The sequence below is a fragment of the Lepus europaeus genome, chromosome X, assembly GCF_033115175.1.
Source record: "Lepus europaeus isolate LE1 chromosome X, mLepTim1.pri, whole genome shotgun sequence".
Taxonomy (NCBI): domain Eukaryota; kingdom Metazoa; phylum Chordata; class Mammalia; order Lagomorpha; family Leporidae; genus Lepus; species Lepus europaeus.
Genome location: NC_084850.1, coordinates 68,542,116 through 68,565,185, shown reverse-complemented (window position 1 = coordinate 68,565,185; position 23,070 = coordinate 68,542,116). Strand labels below are relative to the sequence as shown.

The 23,070-nt window shown below is 36.5% G+C and overlaps 1 protein-coding gene across 3 annotated transcripts in view; it reads left to right on the top strand.

Moving 5' to 3' along the window:
* The first annotated feature begins 8,677 nt into the window (after window positions 1–8,677).
* HDX (highly divergent homeobox) overlaps window positions 8,678–23,070 on the top strand; it is a 154,791-nt gene continuing 140,398 nt past the window's right edge. For all 3 annotated transcript variants that reach the window (XM_062183540.1, XM_062183539.1, XM_062183538.1), the window contains exon 1: window positions 8,678–8,792. The gene's annotated coding sequence lies outside the window, so the exon portion shown is untranslated. The remainder of the gene's footprint in view (window positions 8,793–23,070) is intronic.

Genomic DNA, 23,070 nt, shown 5'->3' with positions numbered 1-23,070 from the left:
CTTAAGTTTCAAAGAAAGGTGTTATAAACTCTGAAAAGAAATTCAAAATACTTCAGTTGTTTCCTCTGGGTTTTGATGTCAGAATATGAATGCCAAAAGCTACTACTTGTCTACCCACATGCACTTCCTTGCAGCCAGATGTTACCAATTACTTGCTCCTACCTCCAGGGTCCAGTCTGGTCACCCTAAAATCATCAAAGCACAAGTGCAAGGCTGAAGAGCTCCCTTATTTATCAGGCTCCACCTCGGCATTAATCTTTGTCCTTTACCTACACATTCTCCATGCTTTAAGCTTCTATGACTTCTCTATTTTTGCTTTTCCTTGATGCCTGACCACTGACTCTCTTAACTGATAATTCAAACTGGCGTAACCTGAGTTTGTTTTGTTTGGTATCTGGATTCCTTTCTTTTTAAATTGACCTTTGCATTCAAGTCTGCTGATTTAGATACTAGTGCTTTTTTCTCAGAATTTGACCACTATCTGATTCTTGTTCTCTTTTTGTTCTTCATTTCTGTAACCCAATCTGAAAACCTGTGGATCAAAAATTATAATTTGTGCTTCTCTGTCTAGTTCTGACCGTTGCCTATTCTGGATGTGCCTACTTTGGTCTATTCAGATAGTTTCAGATCACTGGTTCCACCTTGACTTAGACTCAGTCCTTGAAGCCATAAGATGCTTTGCCAAACCTTGGATTTTCATCCTTTATCAACTACCTAAGACTGAAAATGTCATGGTTGTTAATAGTCACTTTCAAATAATCATCAACTCTATTTGACAGAAAGTATATTGCTTAGTAATTTTCCTGACCCATTGACCTTATTTATATCATTTTGCAATCACTTTATATGGATAAGGAAAACAAAGTACCAGGAAGAAAATCAATGGCAAAATGATGTAAAAAGACGAGGTAGGCTTTTCTCTTATTCAATTTACTTTGAAAATAGCCCTTTTGATTCTTTACATTTTTAGTGTACAGTTGTTTTTTAAAAGCTTGTCAAGTGACTGGATTTTTAAAAGTGTTTTTGTTCCCTTCCTTCTCAGACCCTCCCCAAGATGCAAATTTTAGTATAGCATGATTTTTTTACATATGCTTTTATAATCACATGGATGACAACATGTATCTTGGTGCTTCTTCAGATACGTCTCACTCACTTGGGCAATAGTATTCTCAATGTATTTTGTTGGATTCTAACTGAGGACTACCGGCCCCCTTGATTCCTGAGTTTTTTTAGTTCCCTTAGGAATAAATGAGCTTTCAGATTAAATTGTGAGTGCCTAATTGATATATTCTTGTGGATTAAAAAGAATGCTCATTTGAGGCTTCCTGCAATAGTATGTACTTCTTAGTGCTAAGTAACTAGCCCCATTACAAACAACTTGTCTGGACTACAAACACACTTATGACCACATAATTACATTAATATATCATATCAAATCATTAAACAAGAGAGCTATTTACCTAGGATCTACCTACTTCAGCAAGTTAAAGAATGATCAATAATAAATCCATAGACTCCCCACCCTCTGTAATAAATAGAATGCAATGTGTGTGTGTGTGTGTGTGTTTCTGGAGAAAGGAACCATGGCTTTTCATATTATAAAAAGTATCCCCAATTCCCAATAAAGAAAGATAATTTAACCTTATGGAACATGATACTTCCTTCTCGCACAATAGGATTCAAGCCGATTCCAGAAATCAATCAATCAACATACATATGTAGGTCTCCTAGATTTCTGGTAATATGCAAATAAATTTTAGTATGGGATTAGAAAAACAAGAATGAATTCCAAAATCCACTCAAGAGAGAAATAAATATGAATATATACAATGTTTTGGAGTTTACTATAGCATACTGCCAAATTAGAATGACTGAGGCTTGCTCAGTTTACTATGGCATCAATAACATGACTCATAGAAGAAAACGTCTGAAGCTATATTAGGAATATAGCTCTTGGATGTCAGAAATAAAGCCCTACTAGGCAAAAGCCAGTCACTCATGTTTATAGCTCTAACTTTCCAAGATCCACTAAATTCCCATCCCAGATCTGAAGACTATTACACTATCTCGCATTTTTTTCTGTTTGTTAAAATGTCTTTATTTATGAGAGGTGGGGAGAGAGAGGCAGAAGGAGAGAGAGAATGAAAATGATAATAACACTCTGTACCTCTGCTTCACTCCCCAAATGCCTATATTAGCTGGAGCTGGGCCAGGCCAAAGCTAGGACATAGGAACACAGTCTAGGTCTCCCCCATTAGTGGCAAGGACTCAACTACAAGAGCCATCATCTGCTGCTACCCATGGTGTAAATGATCAGGAATACAGAATCTAGAGTGCAACCAGGATTTGAACCGAGACATCCCAATATTAGACGCAGGCAACCCAAGCAGTATCTTAACCACAAGGCCAAATGATTGCCTCTCATTTTTTCTTAAAGTCTGTAACTACTATGAAAATTTTGAGAACAAAAGTGATATTTTATTAATTTTGTGTGGCTGGCACATAATAGGACCTAAGTAGACACTTGTAAGGTGAAATTTCCTCAATTATTCCCCTCTGATACTTAGAACTTAATGCAGTTGTTCTCAACCTTTATTACATATTAGTATTACCTGGAGGGCTTGCTAAACTATAAATGGCTGTCTCCTTTCCTCAGAGTTTCTGAATCTGTAGGTGGGATCCAAGATTTTGCATTTCCAACAAGTTCTCACCTGACTGAATTGCTGCTGGTCCAGGGAAAACATGCTGAGAACCATGGCTTCAGCTTAAGTAAAGACAAAAAGAAAAGTAAAGACAGAAATAAAATATGTAGCTTTACATCTCAGAAACTACAGTGGTGCTCAGAAATTAGTTTCATTTTAGAAATTTGCTAAATGAACAAGTTTCATTGGAACATTTTTTAAATAAAATGAGGTACTTCAATCAGTAAAATACAGAATAGATATTGATGTTCTGTAGCAGTTATTCATAGAATCATTAAAGTGGGAGACGTCATACTAATAATTCAGAGGAGCTCTCCACCAAGGAGTTTACTGGGTCATGGACACAGTATGATAAGCAAGTTCCTGCAAATGTTATCTTTTTAACCAACTAAAATACTATGAACAATGGATACTTAAATCCATTGACAATATATCAATTTAACATTGCATTTTCATTTTGAATGGTTTCCTTCATGATTTGATTCAAAAGTATTTAAAAATATAACAGTTAATTTTAATTTTCTCATCAATTTTTGGTATACAACTTTGAATGGAGATGTCAGTAAGCTGCCAAACGCATAAAAAGTGGAAAGCACAACCGTGAGAGAAATAAAGAGCCTCGATAATCTACACACAAAACACACAGCTTCTGGTTAATGCAAATCAGCCTCAGCAGAGAGAAATCAACCTAATTTTAATTGGATTGTAAGTTGATTTTTTCAAACCTGGCAATCCATATTGTTTAGGGATGTGTTCTGGATTTATTTAGGTAGGTCCCACACATATCAATAAACAGTTTTCTTGGTTGACATAAACTTGATAATGAATTGCTTATTAATGGGGAAAAAGCAAATAGAAAAAATGAATGTTTAGAGCATTTATTTGGTGTAAATAGCCCTATGTTGACCAAAAATGTACTGTGAAAATGTTTATGTATATTTAACCACCTGAAAAATAAGAGAGCAGTAAACTCATTGTCTTTTGTTAGTGGTTTCCAAGCCAAGAACTTTCTTCTCATTTTGTTCCTCCAATCCAAATTTTAAGAAGTCACACCCACTTCTTCCTTTAAGGGGCTATTCCTGATTAATTCCCATCTGACATGATCTAAAAATTAGTAAATTCCATGCTTGCTGAAGTGAACTTTAACAATCACTCCCTATATATAAGCTCACAGCAAAATTTCTGATTGATGGGTATTGTACTTGAACATTCCCAGTGATTGAGGTCTCTTGACTTTATAGAAAAGTCTCTATCATTTTTGAACATTTTAATTTTTAGCTGAAATTCATCTCCCTGTCAGTTATCATCTTTGACCTTGGTTCTGTCCTCTGGAAAAACATGCAGTAAGTCATATCTATCTTTGCTCCAGAAACTTTCAAGTATTTGAATATAGTTTTATCTTCCCTAGATCTTCTCCTTTTTAAGTTAAGCATCTTCAGTTCCTGGAGCCTTGCCTCATATAATATATGTTTTATGCTTCATTATTCCTGATTTCTCTTATCTAAATGCAGCCATTTGTGGATGTCTGTTTCCAATTAAGAATAATTAACAGAACAGAGCAACTGTGATCTGACTAGGGTAGACAATAGTTGGACTCACAAACTATCTTTATTTAGATGCTTTTTATTAATATAGCTTAAATGTGAATTATCTTGCCTAGCAGTTAGAAGACCTCTTACTTAGTTTTTAAAAATTGTTTAAGTTTCCCCAGCTTACATATTTATTTCCCATCCTGTGCTTGTGCAACCTAAAAGCAAGACACTGTCATGTGTCATATTGTTGAGTTTAGATGTTAAACTCTGAAAACTTGACCAATATCAATTTTTGATTATTCTACCCAGATGGTTTTTCATTTACAAATTTGATAAACATAGCTTTAATTGATAAGCTGTGAATAGGACAGATATAGGTATCTAAAGCATGGTATTAGGAAATCTCTCATCTTTGAATACCGGTAATTTGCACCACACAATATAATCTTTCCTACATCCATTCATTCAACAGACTCATTAAGTACCTACTACATGCTGAACACAATTTTAGGTACTGGGAATATAAGAATAAATTAATAGGTGTCTGTATTGTGGCATAGTGGGTAAAGCCGCCTCTGGTTCTGCTGGTATCCCACATGGGCACCAGTTCGTGTTCCAGCTTCTCCACTTCTGATCTAGCTCCCTGCAATAGCCTTAAAAAGGGCAGCCAAAGAGGGCTCAAATGTTTGAGTCCCTGCCACCCATCTGGAAGACCCCTATGAAGCCTCTGGTTCCTGGCTTCCTCCTGGCCCAGTGCTGGATGTTGCAGACATCTAGGGAATGAACCAGTAGGTAGAAGATTCTCTTTCTCTCTCTCTCTCTCTCTCTCTCTCTCTCTCACTCTGTCTCTCTCTCTCTCTCTCTCCACTCCCTTCCTCCCTCCCTCCTTCCCTCCCTATAACCCTTTCAAAATAAATAAAACTTCAAAAACTAATAAGTAAATAGTCCCTACCACCTTGAACTTTATATTGTTATGGTAGAAAGTCAAAATAAACAAGTAACCAGGTAATGTAATTTCTATAATTATTTAAGAAAAATAAATCAAAATTAGTAGATAGTGATTTCAGAATACTATTTTATTTTATTTTATTTTATTTTTTATTTTTTTTTAAACTTTTATTTAATGAATATAAATTTCCAAAGTATAGCTTGTGGGTTACAATGGCTTCCCCCCTCCCATAACCTCCCTCCCGCCCGCAACCCTCCCCCCTCCCGCTCCCTTTCCCCCTCCATTCGTGTAAAGATTCATTTTCAATTCTTTTTGTATACAGAAGATCAGTTTAGTATATATTAGGTAAAGATTTCAACATTTTGCCCATATAGCAACATCAAGTGAAAAAACTACCATTGGATTACTAATTATAGCATAAAATAGCAATGTACAGCACATTAAAGACAGAGATCCTACATAATTTTTTTTTCAAAATAATTAATTTTCTATGCCATTTCCATTTTAACACCAGGTTGTTTTTTTTTTTTTCATTTCCAATTCTCTTTATATACAGAAGATCACTTCAGTATATAATTAGCAAAGACCTCATCAGTTTGTGCCCACACAGAAACGCAAAGTATAAAAATACTGTTTCAGTACCAGTCGTAGCATCACTTGGCTTTAGACGACACATTGGGGACAGATCCCGCATGGGGTGTAAGTACACAGTGACTCCTGTTGCTGACTTAACAATTTGACACTCCTGTTCATGGCGTCAGTAATCTCCCTGGGCTCTAGTCATGAGTTGCAAGGGCTATGGAAGCCTTTAGGGTTCGCTGACTTTGATCTTATTCCGATAGGGTCATAGTCAAAGTGGATGTTCTCTCCTCCCTTCGGAGAAGGGTACCTCCTTCTTTGATGGCCCCGTTCTTTCCACTGGGATCTCACTCACAGAGATCATTCACTTAGGTCTTTTTTTTTTTTTTCCCATGGTATCTTGGCTTTCCATGCCTGCTATACTCTCATGGGCTCTTCAGCCAGATCTGAATGCCTTGAGGGCTGATTCTGAGGCCGGAGTGTTGTTTAGGACATCTGCCATCCTATGAGTCTGCTGTGTATCCCACTTCCCATGTTGGATCTTTCTCTCCCTTTTTGATTCTATCAGTATTAGCAGATACTTATCTTGTTTGTGTGATCTCTTTGACTCTTAGACCTATCAGAGCTATCAATTGTGAGCTGAAATTGATCACTTGGACTAGTGCGATGGCATTGGTACATGCCATCTTGATGGAATTGTGTTGGAATCCCCTGCACATTTCTAACTCCCCCATTTGCAGCCAGTCCGATTGAGCATGTTCCTAATTGTTTACCTCCTCCCTCTCTTTTTCCACTCTTAGATTTAATACTTTGTTCCATGAAGATACATCGGAAAAGAAAACAATGTAGCCTAGCAGCCTGAGTGCTGTGAAGAAGTACACTATATGTGGGTGCAAACTGTTGAAATCTTTACTTAATATATACTAAGTTGATCTTTTGTATGTAAAGATAATTGAAAATGAATCTTGATGTGAATGGAATGGGAGAGGGAGGGGGAGATGGGAGGGTTGCGGGTGAGAGGGAAGTTATGTGGCGGGGGGAGGGAAGCCATTGTAATCCATAAACTTTACTTTGGAAATTTAAATTTAATAAATAAAAGTAAAAAAAAAAAGAAAATATGGGGGAAGAGTTTTCCAAAAAAGATATAGCAAACCCAGAGTCTATGAAGAGGGAACAAGCTCTCCAGAAAGAGAGAAAGATAATTTTAAACATACAAAAATCCATCCTCACAAAGCTTATATTTGCAATAACTAAAAATATGAGATATATTTTATAATAATGTTATGAATAAAAATAAAACAAGAAAGGGGCCACAGGAAGTGTTAAATCACAATTTCAAAAAGGAAACATTTCTATAAAGAGATTGCATTTGGACTTATTTGAATCAAGTGAGGAAGTTATACAAAGATCCTGATGTGGGCATGAGCTTGGCTTGTTTGGTAAATACATAAAAGGCAGGTGTAATTGGAAAGTGAGTGGCAGAGTTGCAGGAGGCGAGTTCAGAAATATGGCAAAATCAGATCTTTTAAAGTCTTTTGGACATGGTTAAGGAATGCACATTTTATTCTATTTTGTGAATGGAAGCTATTGGATAATCTGGAGCTAGGTATAATCTAACTTTTGTTTAAAAGTCATATAAAGCTGCTCTGGAAATGGTTTACTATAGAAGGTTGAAGTCCCATGCCCTAGAACATTTGGTGGCTTTTAATCAAATCAAAGTTCTCTACTTTAGAAGGTTTTTATTACAAACCTATCCTATCTCCCTAATTCTCAATTAATACCCAATACTTGTTATACTGGCTTCTCTTGGACTATTTATATCATGCATGAGAGGCTTTTAGAAAGTTGATGGAAAATGTGTCATATGAAAAAACTCTCTGCATGGATTTCAAAATTATTATGCATGAATATAAATTTATATTTTAATTCCATTTTCAGTGAACTTTTTGAGGTATCCTCCTACTTATGTGGTACCATGTGACATTTTCAAAGTCATTTCTTCTAGCGTTTAAAAAATAGGCAGTAGATTTTCTATGGTCACTGTACTATATTCTTTAGGACAACTCATTCCATCCTTTCTTATCCAACATCTAAGAACATCTCAAGTTTCAATTATAACAGAATACTTCCCTACCTTAATGTGCATCTTGTCTCCAATTCATGACTGAGCAGGCATCATGTACTTTATTTTTTGTGGATACTTACTGTGTACTAATCTTTTCTTCAAATGATATTGCAAAGTCTATTATGACACAAAACCAATGAATTCTACATGTCTCATAGTATCCAACAAATTTAGGGAGTTATGTCAGTTCACTGACAAAACATGTGACTTGAATTTTTTTCTGTAACAGTGATCATCAAATAACTTCTGGCACAACAAGGATTGAGTTTAGATGAACAGAAGGCACAATTTCTTGTCAGTCGCCAGAGTCAACCAGTCATACCTAACAGTACACTCACTCTTATTGAAAAATTCCAAAGGCTCTTTGGACAGCTTCTTAATATTAGTAAAAGTGAATATATACTTGTTAACTGAACACAGAAGATTGTATTTCTTTTTGCTATCACTTGGTTTTAGCAGTGTGCAACAATTTTGCTGAAACCAAACCTCAAGTTGGAAGATCAAGCAGCACCTGCTCAAATGGCTGGTGTGTAACTATTATAGACACAGGAATGCTGGATGTTCAGTCACACAGAGAGGGAGAGGTTCAGAGGGTCCTGGCCATTGATGCAGCTCATTTGTGCAGGGAGGAAGCAGCCCCACTGCAGGCAGCCATCTGTCCTCCCCCCTCCCCACTCTTGGGTTCTGGGCTGAGGCCAGGGACTGTCCGGAGCTGATCTCGGGCTCCCATTGGCCGCTGTCTTTAGTGACGTCACGATCATGATGAGAATTGATGATCGGACACGCTGATTTCATTGTCTGAGGCGGCAGTGGAGACCCAGGAAAAATCTCGCTGAATCCGCCTGCCCCAGCACTGGCCTGCTCTGGGATCCTCTGATCCCTTCCGTGACCGCACCACGCCCGAGGTAAGCACCCAACCTGGGTGGGTGTGAAGGGCGAAGGAGGGCGGGCAAGGCTTCGGAGAATGCTTTGCCCAGTGGGGGGCCGGTAGGTTCCGTGGCCTAAAAAGGCAGCCAACAAATTGGTGCGGCTTCTGGGAAGCTAAGTGCCTCTTCCTTCCGAGCAAAGGCAGGCGGCAGCGCGAGGTTAGAAACGAACTGAGGATAGGAATACAGTGGGCATTGCCAAAAAGCAAAGGACTTTGCTCCGAGAGAGGGCGATGTAGGAGCCGCGCTTCTGGCCCAGTAGTAGGAGAAAGTGGCGCCTCTGCCTCCGAAGAAAGGAGGGGGTTGAATTCTGCCACTTCTAGATTTCACTGGACAGTAGATTTCTCACAGCCCTACTCAAACGCACTAACGGCGCTGCGCCTGCGCGTTTGCACCTTGGTGGAAGGAGGTGGGGGCTCAGGGCGAGAATAGGCTTTGAGTTTGCGCAGGCGCTTTTTCCGTTTCGCTGAAGGGGGTGGGGCTGAGCCCTGTCCGAGCTGAATGTGGGAAAGGTTGAGGAGTTAGTTGGCCTTGTGATGTCTCAAGCAGGGATCTGCCAGTTATTTTGAATTTGGACTGTTGACTGTACTCAACCCCCAAATATAGGTGGTACATTTGGGAAGACAAATTCTCAATCTCTATAGATATTAGATTTAGAATAATGGAAATAATTCAGAGGATAATTTGTGAAATAGAAAGTTCTGCCATGAGAAAATGCTTAGAGAAAAACACTAATTATTCAAATGAATCCAATTTCTAATCCTCAAAGAGCTCTAATTTGGAGTGACATGGTGATTTTGAACTTGAAACCCTTTTGAAAGACTCAGAATGAAGTCCACTGTAGAGACTCAGAGGAAGAAATTTTCCATTCTTGTCCTTCTTCTTCCTCTTCTGGATCAGTCTCCTATAAATCTTTAGTCATTGTATCTCTGTGAGAATCATAGACGGCAAATCCTATTTTGAGAGACCCTGTCCAACAGGGATATATTACTCAGCAGTTGGGAGGAGCAACCTGCCACTGTCATTAGTGGAAAATTTGTATAAAGTAGTATTATTAACTCCCGACACAATCTAAACATGGACTTCTATTTCACTGAGGAATCTGTATTTTTCCTCATTTCTTCCGTTTAAGGAATTACTAAGTATTGGTAAATTGTCTTTTGCAAGGCATCTCACACCATTCTTCCCTTACTCCACAACTGAAAGTCTCATCATCACTCACTGTAGGAGCTTCCTAGCCAGCCTTGACCTATGGCCCAGATGCTTAATTTATCATGCTGGGTTAATGTCGGTGAACACTTCTCTATTTCTTTCACAAACATATTTTTGAATCTGTATATTCTATTGTTCCAAGCTAAACTTCACCCACATTTCAAAGAACTTCAAAATTGTGTCTCATTGTATCTGTTATTTTGCTTATTCTTCAGCACACAAATCTCATTAATGTTCCCCGAACACTTTATCTCCATAACTTTGCTCCTATATCACTACCAGCACCTTTACCCAGGATGTCCTGTCTTCTATATAATTCAAATCTTAGCCACTTTTGAAGCTCAACTCATGTCTCCCCTCTCCATAAATGCCTTCTAAGTCTAACCCAGCTGTTATTGACCTCACTTTTTCTGGAATTCCCACACAAATCTTATCATTTTCTTAGAGTCAGTATTCTGCTGTTATTTGTTGTAGTTGTGGTTGTGGTCATTGTTGTGTGTGTATGTGTGTGTGTGTGTGTGTGTTAGACCAGACTCCTCAACTTGTTTTTAAACCCTACCTTTAAAGGTTAAGACCATGCCATCTACATCTTTATCATCTGCCTCGGCATTGAGCTAACTAATCAAAATAGCTGTAGCCATATACATCATTCTTTTTTCTCCCTAAAGAGCAATTTCCTGTGAAATGAAGAAATATTGTTATAGAGAGAAGTGTATACATGTGAATCTTATTCATCATTGTTCATGCAAGAACCCTCCAGTGACTGAATAAATTTTAGTAGAAATCAGGGAAAATACATTATAGAGATTTTGTATAATGAGTGGCCTCTGAATATAGCATGCCTTCATAAACAAGATCAAGGGAACATTATCCCCAAAGTAGTTCTATTCCCATTCTAAAGCTGCTAAGTTAAGAGATATTTCCACTGTTCTATACTTCCTTCTTATGACATTGCATTGTATATCTTCTCACAAAATCTACTATTCACTCACTTTTTGTTGCATTATATCTGCAATTGCAATTTTACATTATCCCTGATATCCCTTTGTACATAACTTGTACATCTCTCGAATCAGATCTGATTGGTGAGGTGGTTGCCATAATTATAATATTATATATTTGATGTCAGTTTTCTGACCTTTGGACTTTGAACTGAATTTTCCCACAGAATTCAAGTTTTACTTGAACAACAGTGAGACTGTGGTTTAATATAGAGGCTTTACCCAGATTTAACTTTGGCTGTAGCTTCATTTTGAGGCAGTGTCCCAATATCACTTCAAGGTTGATGGTTTAGGGGCATGAAAAGAAGCAGTCCAGCAATGTGTTTTAACCTGTAAATTTAAATTCATTGTCATCGATTATTGTAAGTGAACTATAAATGTTACTTATTATGAAGAAAAATCCTTTCTCCCTGACCTTTTCTCTTACTACCTGTATTATGTGAATCTCCATCCTCCCAAAAAGCTGTTTTAGCCTGCAGTCAACCTGTAGTGTCATAAGACTTTCCTAGACATTTACATGTAGACCAATAGACAAAACTGTTAAAAGTTATGCAACTTTGTATAGAATGTGGTGCTTTGGAATGTGCTATTAATTTTAGATAGCTTAAAATAAAATAAAATAAAAAATGAGAGTGTGGTATATGTATTTTTTAAATAAACTGTTAGCTTCTTTTTGTAAAGATTTATTAATTTATTTGAAATGCAGAAGCAGAGACAGAAAGAGAGAGAGATCTTCCATCTGCAGGTTCACTCCCCAAATGGCTGCAATGGCTGGAGCTAGGCAGATCCAATGCCAGGAGCCTGGAGCTTCTTCTGGGTCGCCCACATGTATGCAGGGACCCAAGGACTTGGGTCATCTTCCGCTGCTTTCCCAGGCATATTAACAGGGAACTGGATTGGAAGTGGAGCAGTCAGTACTTGAAATAGTGCCTATATGGGATGCTGGCACTGCAGGTATTGGCTTTACCCTCCAAGCCACAGTTCCGGCCCTGGTGTATGTATTTTAACATTTGTTTTATAATTCTTATCTGAATGAGAGGATGGCATTAGGTTATAGAGTTTGTGATGGAAGAATAAGCCTACCCCTCATTTTATATAATTAAGCCACAAGAAGTGAAGTACCTTACCAGTATTAATAAATGCTAGTATTTATTAATCATGTAGTACACAGCATTGTGCTAACAACTTTGTATATGTTATGAGGTTGAAATCTCACAACATTCCAGTGAGATAGGCTCTAGTATCATTTCCAATATTAAAAAAATGAGAAAACTTATGTTCAAAGAAGTTGACTGCCCAAGACCACACAGTCAGTATCGCAGTCAAGATGCAAGGAGAGGTCTATTTGATGTGTGATCACTAAGTTTTGCTTACGAAGGTCATGTAATGAATTCTTGGAATAGCTTTAGCTATGATCTAAATCTCTGAGTCCCTGTGTGTGAGTGTGTGTTTATGTAACAATGTTTTCCATGAATCCTATGTTGTTTCTATAAAATCAGGGATTTATAATCTTTACCAAATGGTGTATACATGCATTTATTTAAGTATAGACTGTCTCAGTCCTTTTTTAAAAAAAAATAATTTAGTTTATTTATTTGAAAGGCAATGTGACACAGAGAGAGAGAGACAGAAACAAAGACAGAGAGAAAGAGATCTTCCATTTGCTGGTTCACTCCCCAAATAGCCAAAATTGCCGGGGCTGGGCCAGGCCAAAGCCAGGAGCCTGGAACTCCATCCAAGTCTCCCACATGGGTGGCAGGGATCCAAATATTCGATCCAACTGCTGCTGCCTTCCCAGGTGCATTAGCATGGAGTTGGATCAGAAACAGAGCAGCAAGGACTGAAACCGGCTCTACAATATGAGATGACGACATCCCATGTGGCACCTTAACCTTCCACACTGCAATGCCAGCTCCACTCTCAGTTTTGATTGAAAATAATGGCAAAATTTTGTATAAAATATATTTTTAAAATATTTAATTAATTCTACTTTGGAAAGCGTGGTATACAGTAGGAAGTATATTGTTCGAAGTGTAATCTCAATAGGATAAAAAATGTTGATTGCTGTTTACTTTTGATTTTGCAGTAGATCCAGCTAAAATAAAATTAAGAATGTCCTTAGTATGCTTGCACTGGATACACGATAGTTAGATATACTGGTCTGCAAATAAATGGAAATAATTTATTGAGATATATAGAAAGGATCTGGAGAGGTTAGCATACTCAGAAACTGTGACTGACACCCTGAAATGTTTTCAGTCTGCATCAAATTTCTGTTTTTTTATTTGAAAGATAGAGTTAGACAGTGAGAGAAGGAGACAGAGAGAAAGGTCTTCCTTCTGTTGGTTCACCACCAAAATGGCCGCCATGGCCAGAGCTACGCCGATCCAAAGCCAGGAGCCAGGTGCTTTTTCCTGGTCTCCCACGTGGGTGCAGGTGCCCAAGCACTTGACCCATCCTCCACTGCCTTCCTGGGCCACAGCAGAGAGCTGGAATGGAAGAAGAGCAACCGGGACTAGAACCCGGTGCCCCAACCGGGACTAGAACCCGGAATGCTGGTGCCGCAGGCAGAGGATTAACTAAGTGAGCCATGGCACTGGCCCCAGTCTGCATAAAATTTCAAGGCAATAAATTGAAACCTGTCTGTGCAAATGGAGTCATCTTGTTTCAACTAGTAATAAAATTGCCTGGATTAAAGCAGAGATCTTGGTATATCACAACTAGATACATGAGATTGTATCATCAATTGGGTCATCAATTAAGTGCTACACTTTACATCTGCCATATGTAATGAAATCTACAACAGCAGCTATCCTACCTTCTTGGTCTTATTTTACAACCACAGATATATCTAGTTGGATTGATCCTTAAAATCGTTAAACCTGTTACTTATCAAAGTGATAAAAATTCAGGAAAACGTCCTTTTAGCTCCTCTTGTCTTGGGATTAGAGAAATTTCTTTAAGTTCTGAAAATAGCCATGGAAACTCATGACTTATATGCTTTCTGGAAGACACTTTTTCCATGTAGACAGCAATTGTGTATGGAATCAGATTCTGAAAATAATTGTCATTCTGGAGGCTGCACACTTAACTGGTAGGCTGAAAGCAGTCATAGGTTAGGGAGCTAGAATGAAATCTGTCTTTATTTTTTGTGCGTGTGTGTGTGCATGTGTGTATACACACAGAGACATTCCTCCTTAACTTCTCCCTAACCTATGACATCTTCCTTTTTCTCTCAGTGGAGATAAATGCTTTATATAAAACTTGAGATATAATGGAAAGGCATCATTGTGCTGACCGCCAATGCCTTCAATAATGGAAGGCGAATAGACTCATATTCTTTCCTAGCATCAAACCAACCAATGGTGAGAGCACTTCTTCACTGGGTTTTATGTAACACTAGATTATAAGATTATGTTTTCTACGCCACTAATTTATTGCTTTAATACTTTCTTATTTGGATAGCTTGATCTACCTATTGTGTATTTTATGGATGGAATATCTGTGCTATTTGAGAAAGTAATTATCTGAGACCCATTTTCCAAATAGCTTTGCCTTTTCTCTTTTTTCCAGCATGATATTTTATTTATTTTGGAGATAACCTTTTAATTTACATTATAGTCAAATGCTTAATGGCTCTACTAAATAAAGAGTTCAGCACATAAAAAGTAAAAAACCATAGTCCAGCATGCCATTTTTTCATGTTGAATCTCCTTAACAGAGCAACAATTGGAAGAGAAGGAATTACAAAATGCAGAAAAAGAAATATAATCTGCATTAGTGGGAAGTATTGCATAAGATATTAGAATGCTCACTCTTGACTCATCCCCACTATTTTAAGACCGCAGTATATACACAGGAAATTATTTTTGATTATGTAAATTAATTAAGAAAGTAACCAGTAGACCATTTTATTTAGAACCTATAGGCTCATCTTTAATTTTGATAAATGGTTAAAAGACCCTTCAGGTCAATTTGAGTTTTCTTCCCCAATGATTAATGCCTAATGTAGAGAGAAAACTTTGAATTCAGTACTGGTTGCGATATATAGCCTGTTTACTTTTTTGTGCATCTTAATCTGTTAAATCCTTGCTACTCTTGTGTGTATATTCTATAAAGTGGCAGCCTGAGCATCACCCGGGAATTGTTTAGAAACCACAAAATCCTAGGCTCCACCCCAACATACTGAAGCAGAATCTGCATTTTAACAAGGTCCTCAGGTGACTCATATGCACATTAAATTCTGAGAAGCACTAATATAAAATAAAATCTGACTCCTGCTGCAAAATATATGTTTAAGACTTGGTGGTCATAGAAAAAAATCAAATTTCCTTTTGCTGATTTTACACATGGAAAATTTTGCTAATTTTGCATTGTATATTATCTAATATAGACCAGCTTTGCACCATTCTGGAGTCAACATTGTCTCACTTAGACAATGGTTATTCTTATGTGGTAAGTAAAATTGTTATGAATTTGAGTGAATCCATTTATTTTGATGATTGCAATATCCTCACCATTGAAATGATGATTTTAATACTTCATTTGTCAATAGAGTTCTACAGAAGAAAAGTGATGTATTGATTTCACTTTTACCAGCATTTTCCAGGGGGAACTCTGTATTTTCTATTGGCTATTGAAACAGTTTGTTACAAAATTAGTGGCTTAAGATGGCTTTGGAAGTCAGAAGTCTGAAATGGGTTTCACGGGTTAAAAATCAAGGTGCCAAGCCGGCACCGTGGCTCAACAGGCTAATCCTCCGCCTTGTGGCGCCGGCACACTGGGTTCTAGTCCCGGTCAGGGCACCGGATTCTGTCCCGGTTGCCCCTCTTCCAGGCCAGCTCTTTGCTATGGCCCGGGAGTGCAGTGAAGGATGGCCCAAGTGCTTGGGCCCTGCACCCCATGGGAGACCAGGAGAAGCACCTGGCTCCTGCCTTCGGATCAGCGCGGTGCGCTGGCCACAGCACACCGGCCGCACCGGCCATTGGAGGGTGAACCAACGGCAAAGGAAGACCTTTCGCTCTGTCTCTCTCTCTCACTGTCCACTCTGCCTGTCCAAAAAAAAAAAAATTGAAAAAAATCAAGGTGCCAGCAGGGCTTTCTTTTCTGACAACTCTAGGAAAGAATCCGTGGCTACTCATATTTATTGACTCAGGATCTGCTCTCATCTTCAAAGTTAGTAATGGCTGATAAAGTCTTTTTTATATTGCATCACTCTGATACTAACTGCTCTGCCTACTTCTTCCACATTTGGAGATCCTCATGATTGCATCAGCCCATAATATAGGATAATCTCATTTTAAAGTCAGCTTACTTGCAAACTTGATAGTTTGTTAATACATCTACAACTTTAATTCGTTTTTCCCTATGACCTAACATATTCATAGTTTCCAAGAATTAGGACATAGATATCTAGAGATGGGTGGCATTATTGTGCTTACCATAGGAACTGGTGGCCTTTTTGGTTTATGAATGAAATCAGCCTCTTATCTTTTTATTGAAATGATCAATTAGTCAATTGTTACTTCCCCACTCCAAAATTCAAAATTCAAATACTCCCCACTCCAAATTCATATATTGAGGTCATAACACCTAATATCTAGAATATATACTTACTTAGAAAATAGGGTTATTGCAGATGTAAGCAGTAAATTAAAATGAGGTCATACTGAGAAAGGGTGAACTTCTAGTCCTATTTCACAGTTATTCTTATAAAAGATGGACATTTGGAACAGCCATGACTCAAACCATTTGGGGAATGAACCAGAGGATAGAAGATAAGTCAATCACTCTCTCTCTCTCTCTCTTTGTAATTCTGCCTTTCAAATAAATAAATATTAACATTAATCCTATTCTTCAAATACATAAAAGGGTACTTCAAAAAGTTCATGGAAATGCATATCATGAATTAACCATACACAGATTTAGAATTTTTTACACCAAAGTAAAGTTCTCTTTTAATTTAATTTTCCAGGAATTCTTTTTAAGTACTCTTGTATATGCTTATAATTTGCCAATAAAACGTGCTTTCATTTTAATGCCACAGTCTTGACATAGGACAGTTTCTTTCAAACAGTGATCTGCAGATGACTAGGAGTCCAAGAGTATATTTTCAGAGGTCTACCAGTTTTATGATAATTTGAAATTTTTATTTCACTGATGATCTTCAAAGTAAATCCTATAATATATGTATAGTCACATACACAGATACAGAGCATTTTCACTAACTGTAAAGACAAAAATTCTGTTTTATAGTCATAAAACTCAATTGAAAGACATTTGATTTGAGTATCTTAGAGGGAGAATATCTCAAACAAAGACCCAAAGATAGATTTTGTCCATTTAGGAAAGATATTGACATTGTTTTCTTTTTTTGAAAGAGTATATGATAGAGCTCTACCCGTGATTATAAGATTTAGGGCTGTACTCTAGTGGGGCCTTTCAGTCACTAAGCATTTTCTCAATCTTCTGAGAATATTTCTGTAGACAATTTTTCAATTTTTTGGTCAAGGAAACTTACACATTTTGTACAACATGATGTTTTGATGTATGTATATATTTTGGAAGGACTAAATCAAGACAGTTGATATACCCATTACCTCACATGTTTATTTCTTGTGATAAGAACATCTAAAATCTACGTTCATAGCAATTTTCTTTCTCTTTTTTTTAAAGATTTATTTGTTTATTTGAAAGTCAGAATTACAGAGAGAGAGGAAAGGCAGAGAGAGAGAGGTCTTCCATCTGATGGCCTACTCCCCAAATGGCCGCCACGGCCAGAGCTGAGCCGATCCGAAGCCAGGAGCCAGGAGCTTCTTCCAGGTCTCCCACGTGGGCGCAGGGGCCCAAGGACTTGGGCCATCTTCTGCTTTCCCAGGCCATAGTAGAGAGTCGGACTGGAAATGGAGCAGCCAGGTCTCGAACCGGCTCCCATATGGGATTCTGGCGCTTCAGGCCAGGGTGTTAACCAGTTGTGCCACAGCGCCAGCCCATCATAGCAATTTTCAAGTATGTGATACATTATTATTAACTGCAGTCACCATGCTGTACAATAGATCTCTTACACTTATTCCTCCTGTCTAAATGAAATTTTGTATTCCTTGACCAATATCTACCCAGTGTACCACTCACCTCTCAGCCCCTAGTAACCACAATTCTACTCTCAACTTCAGTATTTGATGTTTCTAGTTTCCACATATAAAAGAGATCATGTAATATTTTGCCTTTCTGTGTCTGGCCTATTTCACTTAATAGAATGTCCTCCAGATTCATCCATGTTGCCTCAAATGACAAGATTTCTTTCTCTGTTAGGCTAAATAGTATTCCATTTTATATATGTGTCACATTTTCTCTCTTTTTGTAATTGATGTACAATTACATTTATCCATATCTTGATCTTTCATTGAATCATAAATTAAAATGCAATCTATAAAGATATTAACCTAGACTGTGAATTGCAAGATTCTGAAACATTAGCAGTCAGTTCTTGTGGCAGTGCAAATGCTTTGGCTGGTAAGTGGTAGATTCACTTGCACAATTTGCTTAGGGCTGGAAATATGAAAAGAAATACAATTTAGTCAAGTATATGTGGATCATGGTACTATGTAGCTCATCAGGAGATGCTGTATATGTACCTTTGATCTTTAATTATTACTTATAACCCATATATCTTTATGCATGTGTTATTATATGAAAGCAGAAATAAAGACATGAGGAAATCAGATATCCAGTTGAGGCGCTGTTTCTGTTTCTGTCGTCCAACTTATTATCTGTTTGAACTCCATCTTTTTCTTTTATAATATGAATTTTGGTATCTGAGCACTTGATAAGGAATTTGTAGCTTTTGATACTTATTGTTTTAACATACTAACATGTAATAAAAGTAAGTGTCATTAAAAGCTAATATGAGAATCAATAAAATAGTCTGTGATCCAAGGTATCTACTTGTTATTGAATGTTTTTTGTTACAAACATTAATCTTTATAACTTAGGCATTAGAGAAATAGCTATAGAAGGATGTATACAAGGGTACTTCAAAATGTTTGCAGAAAATGGAAGTATATATTATTTTGGTATAAAAAATATTGACATGAATTTTTTCATAGTATGCATTTCATGAATTTTTAAAGACTACACATACACACATATATATATACATAGATATATGTATTTTCATGTATTTATGAGGAGGATAGGTACATAAAACTGTCTTGCAAGTTGTGTCTATGTCACTGTGAGTATATGTTTAGCTTTTATGTAGCTGACAAACATGAATATTAATTACACAAAATTTTTAAGTGTTTTTAAAAATGTCAGTATATAATTTCTTTGTGCCCTGACAAAGTCAAATGATAAGTTTATGTTAAAATTAGATAATTTATATCTTCACCAAGTGATAGAGGCAAGTTATATCTCTTAGAATAAAGAGATGTGTACAATGCATTTTGTAAATTATAGCCCAATAAACAGATGATGAATATCTTTCCATATTAGAATAGACAGCACGTCTGTTGTTAGACTTCATTCTTAGAAGATGCTGGAAGGTTTTTTTGGCAACATTTGCAAATTCTGCAAGTTAATTGTGAGATAGGTAAATATAACAGCTTTTTGTAAAGTTGAGGATCATAAAATGTAAATGACAGATTAAAGTAACAGCCTCTGAGAACAGATTTACAATAGCAATTATTTTACACATGTTCAAAGTATCAGTTTGTTATTATCTACTTAATCAAACTTTTGCTAAATAAAACACCAATGACTTCATTTTAATTAAATTTATCTAGCTTAATATATTATGTTCAATAATAAATTTACACTAAAAATTCTGCAAAGGCATCCACATATATAGAAACCATATCCATTGGTGCTTAACTTCTGCATTCTTCAATATTTAAAAAAATCTCATCACATAGACATGTTTCACAGGATCACCCTTCTTTTTACCATGATAAGATAATAACACACATTTTCTTTGTTTCAGATTTATATATAAATGGTGTAGAAGTGGATTGGTGTAAAGAGAATTATTTCTGGTAGAAATGATCTGTTGGTTATAGAAATGTGTTAACTATTAACAAAACTAGACTTCACATTGTACATTATAGTTTATCAACTGTTTTAATGAATGAAGATAACTCACTATGTGAAGAAAAGTAGAACAGGTTTTATGGCCTCATTTTCCAGATGAAGGAACTGGGTTCACAAGGTCAATTATCTCTATTAAGGTCACAAGATCAGCAAGAAGTGAAGTTTAATATGTAAACAGAGTGGTCCTGACTCCTAAAGTATTCCCACTCCATCCCTCCAAAAGGTCACTTCAACTTCCGCTCATAGATATGATGAAGTAACAATAGGATTTACTCTTTCATCTTAAATGTCTAAAAACAATCAAGAAACACAGAAAAACATTTAGAAAAAAGCTATTTCAGACCTTTGATAAAAGGCAACACAGGGCCATGATTCCTGATAAAATGGAAACAAATAAGATGAGCCCTATGAGGCTCACAACCCAATGTCTGGGGAAAGTTTCCAGGTGATAGCTTAATGAGAAGGAGGGGCCAGAACAGCCTAGGAATCTCTCTGAGTTGAGGAGGCAGAGCTCAGATTTCAGGAAGGACAAAGTGGCTAAAGTTTGAGGGACTGTATATGAGAGAGGACAAACTGCACAGACAAGAAGAGTGCACATAGAGTTCCAGAGATTATAGAGGAACCCTTCAAGTCTTGGGCTGAATGCTGAGTAGTTTAATTATGTGAAGAAATTTTTGAATCCAAAGAAGAACCACGGGAAAGGTGCAGGCGAAATAATCCTCACAATTCATGAAGGATCAGCCAGATTGGAAAGCTTCGTATTTCAAGATGCATTTAGAAATGTCCATAGACAGCTTTTTTTTCAATAAAAGGTAAAATTAGCTCTAGAGTAAAGACAATTCTAGATCTGCCTAACAAAAGCAAGCCTCAAAAGTACTGTACAATTTCCAGGTAACATAATTGTATACCAGCACAAATCCCAAACATATTTAAAGACTAGAAAAACATCAAGTATGCACCAATAAAATTTCCAAGCATATAAACAGGAAAATTTATAATCCATATCACAGTGAAAAAACTATTATGAAAAAACATAATGAAAAGAATAGAAACAGAATTTGTAGAGAAAAATGGCAAAATAGCTGTTATTGCTGAATTCCATATGTTAAAGAAGGTAGAAGAAATCACAAGCAGAATGAGAAAATAATAGAAGAATTTTTAAAGGGTCCATTAAAAATTATGGAGATGAAATACAACATATGAAATGACAGATGCAATGGATAGTTTTAACAACAGATTAGCTGCAGATTAGCCACAGCAAAAGGAAGAATCAGTGAACTTTTATATCCACAAGTACAAATTATCCAAAATCAAACATTGAGGAAAACATATGAGGGAAAAATTAATGGAACATCAGTGAACTGTGGAACAATAATATGTAACCTAACATACATATTTCTTGAGTTCCAGAAGATCAGAAAAGGGAGAAAAACATTTTAAAATTTGCTAATTTTCCAAATATAATGAAAATTATAAACCCACCCAGCCAACAAGCTCAACAAATACCCAAGAGTAAGAAAGATGAATAAAATGGCATCAAGGCATTTCATAATCAAAGTGCTGAAATAAGAGAAAGAGAAAATATTAAAAGCAGGCAAAGGACAAACTGCACCTTCTGTATAGAAGGAAAATATAAAAATGAAAAGCAATACCTCATAGAAGAAGCACAACACAGAGAACAATGAGCAACATCTTTAAAGTACTAAAAGAAAATAAATATGTTACCCTGGAATCCTATATGAAAAAAAATCAAAAGTAAAACTTTCCCCTCATACAAAAGAAGAAAATACATATCATTAGCAAAAACACACTACCAAAAATGATTAAGGGTGTTATTCAGGCAGAAGGAAAATGATAACAAATTTACATTTGAATTCACATAGTGGAAAGAAGAGAACTGGAAACAGTAAATATGTGGCTAAATGAAATACCTTTTTAATTTTTAAAGCTCATTTTATAAGATAATTGCTTAACTTTTAAACTAAAAATTTATTGGAGGTTTTAAGGCATGCATAAAAGGGAAATGTACAGCAACAATGATAGCATAAAGGCCAGAAGAGAAATAAAGTAAACTATCGTAAGATTCTTTTATTATATGTGAAGTAATATAATATGATAACATGACGATAAGTTAAAGAAGTATATAATGATCTCTAAATAAATTGTTAAAACAACAAAACAAAGAATGATGGACCAACAAAGAATATAAATGTAGTATCATAAAGATTTAGTTAGAAACAAATAAAGGCAGAAAGAAATGAAAAGAGGAACAAAGAACAGATAGTACTGATAGAAAACAAGTAGTAATATTGTAAACTTAAACTCAACCATTTCAATAATCCGGTGAATTGCAAAGTTGTCTGAATATACTAATTAAAAAGCAGATATTTTCATACTAGACTTAAATTCAACTATCTCCTATTTACCAAAAAAAAAACACTTTAAATACAAAAACATAGGTATATTAAACATAAAAAAGGAGCCAGATTTTGGTGCAGTGGTTAACATGCCACTTGGGAAGCCCACATCCCATATCAGAGTCCCTCTATTCAAGTCTTTGCTCCATTTCTAACTCCAACGTCCTACTAATGAGCACTCCAGGAAGCATCTGGTGATATATTAAGTATTTGGGTCCCTATTGCCCTTGTGGGAGACCCAGATTGCTCTCTAACCCTGGCTTCAGCTTGTCCTAACTGGAGTTGTTGCAAGTATTTTTGGGGGGTGAGCCAGCAGATGGAAGATATCTGTGTGTGTGTGCATGTGTGTGTTTCTGCCTGCCTTTCTGTCTCTTTGCCTTTCAAATATTTTTTTGAAATGAGTTTATGTAATGGAACATTAATTAAAAAGAAGGCAGGATTACATTAATATCAGATAAAAGATTCCAAAGCAGTGTAGGAGTGGCTGCATAGTGATTAAAACTGCTCCTTAGGAAACTCAAATCCCATCTTGGACAGTCA